Source organism: Notolepis coatsorum (genome assembly GCF_963971535.1).
Source record: "Notolepis coatsorum genome assembly, chromosome: 8".
In the NCBI taxonomy this organism is placed as follows: Eukaryota; Metazoa; Chordata; class Actinopteri; order Aulopiformes; family Paralepididae; genus Notolepis; species Notolepis coatsorum.
The window spans coordinates 102,630,106-102,639,590 of record NC_140172.1 but is presented as its reverse complement, the minus strand read 5'-3'; positions in this window follow the sequence as shown (position 1 = coordinate 102,639,590).

The following is a 9,485-nucleotide window of genomic DNA, read 5'->3' as shown; positions in this document are numbered from 1 at the left end:
GCAGGTTCTGGTTGTCGCTGCGATGTGAGCGGATAAGTTGAACTGGTCGTCAAGGACAACACCAAGGTTCTTGGCGGTCGGGGACGTGGCCACAGTTGCATTCTCGACTGTGATGGAGAGGTCGGTCAGGGGCAGTGGTGCAGTGGCAAATTGACAGTAGGTCAAACGCTCCACGCGCGTGCGCGTGCGCGCGCATGCACAGTTTTTTTTGGCTGCTCTCGTCCTGCAGCTGGATACTATTGCCTCACAGCGCGGCCGTCAGCGCGCGGCCCAGAGAGCGCCGCTGGCTCTGCGGCTCTGCAGCTGCATGCTTCTCCGGGAGTCCGGTTGGATAATGCCATGTAAAAAGCGATTGCGCGTACTTCAGCCTCAGTGAGCGAGGTATAACGCCATTATACCGAGTTATACCAGCACTGCAACACTGGTCAGGGGGGAGGATTTGGCCGGCAGGTTAAGAAATTCTGTTTTGCTTAGGTTCAGTTTGAGGTGGTTGGTCGTCATCCAGGTGGAGATGTCAGACAGACAGGCCGAGATCCGCTCAGAGACGTGGATATCTGAGGGAGGGAAGGAGAGGAAGAGTTGACTATCATCAGCATAGCAATGATACGAGAAGGCATGAGACGTGATAATGTTACCCAGAGATTTAGTGTAGAGGGAGAAGAGAAGGGGTCCAAGGACCGAGCCCTGGGGGACACCCGTCCGCAGGGGGGCGGGTGGCAGACAGGGTCCCTCTCCATGACACTTGGTAGGAGCGGTCATTGAGGTATGATGTCAGCCATGTCAGCGCAGAGCCAGCCACTCCCATTCCTGCGAGGGACGCGAGGAGAATCTGATGGTTGACTGTGTCGAAGGCTGCAGATAGGTCTAGGAGAATCACAAACACCCTCCCTCAGACCATCAGAGACTCTCCCTCACTCTCCACCTTCAAATCCCATCTCAAAACCTACCTGTTCTCCCTAGATTTTAACCTTCCCTACCCATAACCACCCCCTCCAACCTGTTTCCCCCCTTTTCCCCTCCCCTCCCCTCTCTGCCTCCACTCCCCTACCGGCTCCTGTTGTCTGTTACTGTGGCTCTATGTTCCTGTGTATTCATATAGTTCCCTGTTATTATTTTTATTATTATTTAATTTAATTGTGTTCATGTTTTCATTTCTGCTAAATAAGTATGTACATTTTGTTTGGTTTGATAAACATTGCGCTATGAACAGTCAGTGTACTGTATGTGTGTGTAGGGGCAGGTACAATAAGAGTTTTCTTCTTCCTGTTCTTTTTGGCCATGGAATTTAGTGGATCATATTAATGTAATGTATTGAAGACACTGTTGGACTGTAACAATTCCATGTACGAATAAATAAAAATTATGATGATGATGATAGTGGGAGTCAAACTGGACAATCTAGAGGTGGATGCAGAGAGGAGGATGAGAAAGAAGAAGTAGAGTATACATATGTCTCACATGGCTGACCTCATTGTTTCCATTCATATAGTATTGTGTTCTTTATAATTTATACTTATATTTATTATTCTCATATATTTGTATTGTAATTTCTATTACCTTCTCTGTACCTCCCCTCCCCTGTACTCATGACCCCTGCATTTCCCCAAGGGGATTAATAAATCTTATCTTATCTTATCATATCTTAAACCTGGTAGCATTCTAAACATGACAGATCACAATGTGAGAAGTTGGCCTATGGCACAATAAAGCAACATCTTCGCCAAGGATATGAACAAGATGGCTATCAGTTCTCTGCAGCCTGTGGCAGGTTAGATATATATCATCTTGTTTAATATCTTTGGTAGAGATGCTTTTTTTTGTGAAAGAATATTTGAAGTCTAAAGCCCTCCTAATAAATCATGTAAAATAGCCTGAATGGTCTATGCTTGACTATGTTTCAAGTTCAAGTTCATGTTTGTTTATTATTTGTCAGAACAAAATACAGAATACTTTAAATTATAATGAAATGCTTGTTTCTGTATGAGTCCCTGAGAGTGTGCTACATACAGTAAAAAGAAAGTAAGTAAAAAAAATTAAGGAGTAAGTAAAACGTAGGTAAAGTCAATATACATATATACAATATAGTACAATTCAGAGTCAAATGAGTAACAGTGAGGTAGAATGCAGAGGTACAAAACTTGGGGTAGGGTGCAAATGAGGTATGAATGTAGTGCAAATCTCTTTAATAATAGATAAATATAAAGTGTGTTAAAGTGAGTGGTAGGGTGAGTGTTTGTTTAAAGTGAGTGTGTGCATGTGGATGTGTGTGCAGTGTGTGTAGATGATGGGTTGTTATATAGTGTCATTGTCATTGAGCATCCTGATGGCCTGGGGATAGAAGCTTCTTCTGAGTCTCTCTGTACTGGCCATGAGGCTCCGGTAGCACTTGCCTGACCGCAGCAGTTCAAAGAGGCAGTTGTTTGGGTGAGTCTTTGATTATTCTCTTAGCCTTGACCCTGCAACGCTTTTTATAAATGTCCTGGAGAGTGGGAAGCCCACCTCCAATTGTGCGCTCGGCTGAACGGGCCACTCTCTGTAGTCTGCTGTGGTCTTGTGCGGTGCTATTCCCAAACCAGGAGGTGATGTTACCAGTCAGGATGCTCTCTATTGTGCACGAGTAGAAGTTCTTGAGGATCTTCTGACTCATTTTGAACTTCCCTAGGCGCCTAAGGAAGTAGAGGCGTTGCCGTGCCTTCTTCACTACACTGTCAATGTGTGTGGTCCATGTATATACTGTATATATATTTATAATTATTATATATTTTTTTATTTATTTTAGGTATGGGGTAGATCGGTGCAGTACATGGCATGGGGGAGGGTGAGGGGGGGCCTTGGGTTCTCTAAAATATTAAAATGTATGTATGAACATATGAGATTTATTTTTACATTGAAAGAAAATATGGGTTAGGACATTTGCAAAATGGTCCAGTTTTTGTAAATGACTTTATCGTTGGGATCAAACGCACGTGTATGTCGTGCCTTGGTTTGCTCAAGGTCAAGAGGTAAAACACAAATAATAACTAAGAAGAAAAAAATCTGAAAGAAGCAACATTTCTTCTGCAATTTACAGGCAAGATTGTCTATATGGTACACTTCTCATCAGGCCAGATATTTGTATTCTGTAACTCTTTCGGTGTCCCATTCACAGTCCACATATGCAAATCAATGTAAACAACATCTATAGCCCTAGAAAGCATCATTCATTTCGTTTTGATTGCATTAAGTACAAGCTTAAGGCCAAGAAGTGCATCTTGCAGAGCATTCAATGGGAGTTGCAGGTTCTCAATAGCTTGTTGTACAGAGTCAGCAATACAATAGACAACAGTGTCATCAACTCAAAGGTGAGACAATGTCATTCATATAAATAGTAAATATCTCCACAGTTACAGTATAAACAACAGCTATGTATCTGTGGACGTCATCATATCTAATAGATCTTCCCAGATGGGGGTCCTTGAGACAAAATATTATCAAATGGATTTAATATGTAGGTTTGGGGGTTCTTGACACTCCCACCAAACCTTAGAGGAAAAACAAGGAAGAAACCACAGGAGGGCAATTCACTCCTTTAGATAGTGATGACCTGAAATTACTTGACATTCTGTTTATTGTTAGGCTGATATTGTTTGGCATTATTTGCTGCTTAGGGTGCTGTGGATGTTAATACCTGCTGATATGACATTGAGATATCACACCCCAATGCAGAAGCCACAGAAGCCAAATAGAGAGACTAAGTCAAATGGAAAATGGAAGTGTGTGGAATTTACCATAGTCACACGGCTGCCATTTTGCTCTTATGTCATGCTCAGGTTGGGATTCCTTGGTGGTGACAGGTGGTGAAAATGATAAGTTTAGGGCATTGTGGAAAAGAGGAATCATTAATGACTAGGATGAGAATGGGTCACACAGGATTAATAACACATTATTCATAATTAAGTAGAAACAGCCTAATAGGAGGTGTGGTTATTGTCAGCAGACTGGAACAGTGGAACGTAGAGTGTTCAAAATAAATGGAAATACACAGAAGATAGGAGCACATCAGTTCCTATTTTTTTTTACCATATGAGCGTGGGGTACATTCACACACATTGAAGAAGTTTGATAGATGGAAAATACGCAATCTGGAACTACATTAACCAATTAATCTATTGGAATATAGATCTGTTTAATCCAGTGTTTACAAACATTAGCCTACCAATGTAAAAATATAAATAATAATAATATAGCAAATACAAACAAACTCATATGTATCTGTTGTATGTCATTAGTCCTTGGTTAAAGATCTCAGTAAATCAAGTAGAGAATGAAAAGATTGTCTCTATCCTTATTTTTGGTGGTGGCACTGGTGGGGCTACCCATTTGTTTACATTTGGATTGCTGATTGAGCCTTTAAGGGAAACATTGAGCAGTAAAGGTGTACAAATGTTTTCAAAGAAATATCAGGAAAATGATCAGAAGACGAATGCGTTCATTTATTATTATTTTTTTTTAAAGCTGCTGCTATAAAAAGAAATCCATGAGACAACTGAATTTTCAGGATGGGTCATAGGGCAGATTTTCTTTCTCTCTTCCAAAGACGGCTCTTGAAAGGGGTTGTGTTTCAGCCAGGGTGCCTGTATCATTGGATATTGATCGATTCAAAGAAGTTCAGGGTGTCTGTGAGGTGAGAAGACAGTCAAGGCACAATGCACAAGGAGAAAATATTGCCTCGGAGTCTGTGTTGTTGTGTTATGGTGAGCACTGAGCAGTTACCTAGAAAGGTTCTCTTGATTATGTAAATTATCGGGTTAGACCTTTTGTACACTCTCCTCTTAGATGCTTCCTATGTCAGGAATATGTAGGAGGACTTCAAGTAGGTGCAGTGGGTGGGGACAGGGTGGGTGCTCAGTCAGTGCAATCTTGAGATAGAGGCGGCAGAGTGTCTTCTGCATTGTGAAGGCAATCATGAAACAGTGGACACTCAGTGTCCAAGAACAGTGAGGGAGATCAGAGCAGAGACGGAAAGGAATCGTCTCTGAATGAATGGAATGAATCATAAAATGAATTAATCATAATCCTTATTAGTAGAGGAGTAATAGTAGAGGAGGCTTATTTGATGTTTAGGGTCTTAGAAACATATTGACATTTTAAAGTCGGAATGTCATTCAGTGGATCTTTTTAAAAGGAATTTTTGTTATATTTATGGGTCTGAATGCTGGATCATAGGGTATTTAAAGATAGTTAATTGGGTGTGGGTTTGATAGTTAAATTATATACTGTATACAGTATATATACCGGTATCTAAAGGATTAGGTTTAGCTTTAGTTGTTTATTTATATATTTTTTTGATCCACTTTCTTTTCTCCTCCTGTTTTTTCTGTGTTTTTCTCCCATCCCAATTTAGTCGTGCCAATTCCTTGTATGTGTAAACTACTTGGCAATAAAGACCTTTCTTATTTGGATTCTGAATCATCACTACACCAGCAATACCTGGAGGGGAGAGAACAGATGGTGGAGGTAAACGGTACCCTAGTAAACGGAAGCATACTAGGACCGCTACTGTTCCTAATTTATGCAAATGACATGTTGTCAGCTTGTGACTGCAAGCAACTTGTTCCTGTTCGCGGACGACTCAGCCCTGCTGGTCTCTGACAAGAACAGGTTACAGGTTGAAAAAACCGTCAGCTCGGAACTAGGCAAAATCTGCACCTGGCTCGCTGATAACAAACTATCATTACACCTGGGTAAAACAGAGTCCATTCTCTTCGGTTCAAATAACAAACTCAGCAAGACCGACGGCTTCTCAGTTACAGTGGGTGACAATATTGTCACACGGTAAGATGAAATTACATACCTAGGTTCCATCCTAGAGGCAAATCTTTCCTGTGACAAAATGGCAACCAATGTAATAAAACCAACAAACTAGATTCTTGTACCAGATCTCCTCTCTGGTACACAAGAATACTGTTATGATTAGATATGACGGTGGTGGACAGAGAAAAACCCAAGCGCAGACCAGCAGAGGATAGACAGGAGGCAGGTGTTGAATCTTGAAATATGAGCACTGCTCCTTTAGGGCTGGGCGATATGGCCTAAATATGATATCACGATATTTTCTGACCTTTCGGCGATACACGATACGCATCACGATGTTTTTCTTTTTTTCCCCAAACAATTCATTATGAGGCTTACCCAGACAGTATTTGAGTTTGCAAGCTAACATTAAAGACAAAATAAAATACCCATGCATTTAGCATTTTTATATTATATATTAGATTTAGATTATTGGATTATTAGATTATATATTGCATATATTTAGCAATGAGATATTATATGATTTAGATATGAAATATGATGAATTGAAAATGGGGGACCCTGATGTAAACAAGACGAAAGTCTTTCTCTGGTCTGCATCCTCCAGTCCACTGTTGATTGTTGTTGTATTGAGCTGTACTGTATTGTACCTATGCTGCAATCTGTTAATAACGTTTATATTCATTCAGTGTGCAAACAGAATAATTTTGATTGACAGTCGCGTCTGCCAATTACGTCACATCGCTTGCACCCGCCCTGCTGTTCTTATGGTGCGTTCACGTCAGGTGGGAAGAAGCGGAAGAACCAGCTTCCGACTGGGAAAAGCCATTCACGTCAGCCTCCTAGTGGTAATTCCTACTAGGTCATAATCATACTGCTGTACTCTTCATATGAAAAACGAGCTATACTTGCTGCTGTTCGTCTACAGTTGATTTTAACGTAACTTGTTAACGACTTGTAGCAATAGGTTAGCAGTAGGCTAAGATCGCCATCTTGGATGTGGGCGTTTCCTCGAGTTCAACGCGTGAATGCTTCCTAGTTGTAGCAACGAGATGTCATCTGGTTCGTCCGCTTCTTCCCACCTGACGTGAACGCACCATTAGCACCAATCGGCAAACGCGTATAAATTTTTTACTTCCGCTATTGGAGAGCTCAATGAAAACAACAATGGCAGCGGTAGCTCGCCGCGGCCGACGTTTAGCTTTTAGCTCTGCAGAATGACTAAACGACTGGAGGCATAATGATTTTACTGCAACGGATGTTATAATAAAAGCCTTTCCATACATCTGTCTGATTGAAAACGTTATTAACAGACCGCAGAATGGGCACAACGGAGTCAGCACGGGCTGAGATATGAACGGCTAATGCTTGCTATATCTAGGTCGACCTCGGTCGTTGCTATGTAAATACGCTGATGTTATTGAAAGTGTAACTATATAACGTCAATGCCACAAAACGAATGCCTTTGTTATCATAAGTAGTAACTTTTGATGCAGTAGTGTGTGTGTGGGGCGGCGGCGCTGTTCAAAAGTTTCAACGTGTGGACCAGATTGACGCGACACAAGCCTCTTGGGCAAAACATCACGATATCCACGATACGTTTAAAAAGTGTATCGTTAATGAACTGTACCCGATATTTATATAATATCGTCATATCGCCCAGCCCTATGCTCCTTTATGTCGGTACGAGTAGCTCAAAAACAAAGAGAGAGGGAAAGTCTCCAAACGTGCTAATTGCCCTACAAAACATAAACAATATAAATAATACTATCCTCCGTGACAAGGAGCGATAGAGACTTCCACAAGAACAGTTATGCTACTTACAACAAGTGTTCAGCAAACGGCTGACAAACACACGAGCACAACACGACAGGAACCAGGGAACACAGAGTAATGACGCGACAGGGAAGTCAGGGCAGACCACACTTATTAAATACACAGAGAGAGAGAGAGAGAGAGAGAGAGAGAGATCATTTAGGTTCTAGGTTGAAATTAATGATTGGCCTGATGTCGCCCTCTGAGCGTTTCTCAGCGTCTTGCAAGATATTGCTGACATGGAAGAACATACATGTATACAGTAGCCTGTGGCTCGGCCCATCAAACACAAGCAGACCAGTACAGTATGACTCGGCGAGTCGGCGCCGCCCCATCAACACAATAACACAGTATGATATGACACAGCAGAATATACAGTATAGCTCCCCACACACACACACACACACACACACACACACACACACACACACACACACACACACACACACACACACAGCGGCATCACTTATGAAAAGTTATTAGGTTATTAGGTACTCACAGTCACCGTTGTTGCAGCTGACGCGCCTTGGTTAGTAAAGCAACGTCGACAAAGTTCTCCAAGTCCTGTGGGTATTCTCCTAAACTTTTCTGCAGCTGAGCGAATTTCAGGTCTCCTCAATGAATTAATCCGAGAGAGGAATCCGAATTTCAATCAATCAAACAATGCTGTTTGTTTAGACATTAAGACTCACATAACGTTAGGTAGCTATCTCCGGGGTTCCCTCCAGCCTAAGCGTTGTTTTGATTCGAACGTGGCCGCGAGGCGTGTATATTTTCCCCAACGCAGTTTCACAGAGGCGATGTTTAGCTTTTAATGTGATTTGATTGGTCAATCGGTGGAAATGTTCTGGACTGGCCCACCTCCAGGGCGGCAAATTTGAAGACGCTAGAGTGCTTCGCTGTCAGACGGACCGTGTTAAGGTGTGGGAACCCCTTTATTATGCTCAAATCTTATTGGCTAATAATTGGTTGTGGACTCCACAACCATGAATCACATGGTGGACGCTTGAAAAAGACCCCTCCCCCCTCCCCTCTGCTCTATATTCTGCCTGAGCTACAGTGACTGAGCACAGAGTGACTGCCAGCCTGCCTCAGTGAGTCTGACAGTGTTAGAGAGAGTGAGAAGGAGAAGAGGGAGAAAATTCAACAAAAAAAATTATAACACAGAGATGAAAATTTTTAATTTTTAATTATTATTGTAAACTATATAAAAAATATATATTATTTTTATTTTTTATTTAAATTAAAAAAAATTGTAAATTTTTTACTGTTCATATTTTAATGGGGAAGCCTTGCTTCCTTGGCTTCCAGGAGGATTCGCCACTGACACATGTCAAAATACCTCCCAAAGGTCAGTGAATACCACAACCACAACACCAGAGGGAGCTCCACAAATCATGTTAAACCCAGATTCGACTCAAACAAGGGACTAAACACGTTTCGCAATTATGCCACATCAATGTGGAACGCCCTACCCACAGCTGTCGAATCACTACCCACTTTCAAAACCAAAAAGCACCTACGGGAGGCTGCAATTCGAAACTGGCCCCTGTAAATGTCCTAACCCAACCCCCTCCAATGTACAGTTTCTTCCCCCTCAAATGTATATTCTCTTTTTTAGACTCTTTTTGTATCACAAACAGTACTGTATTTGTAGATCTGGTATGTCAGAAATTTCTAGATGTAGCAGTACAGTCTATCTCATGTATGTCATAAATGTTATGATGAATTGAAAATGGGGGACCCTGATGTAAACAAAAGTCTTTCTCTGGTCTGCATCCCCTTAACAATTGTGTGTATTGAGCTGTACCTTATTCTACCCATTCTGCAATCTGTTAATAAAGTTTTCAATCAATCAATCAAAACCTCCCATGATC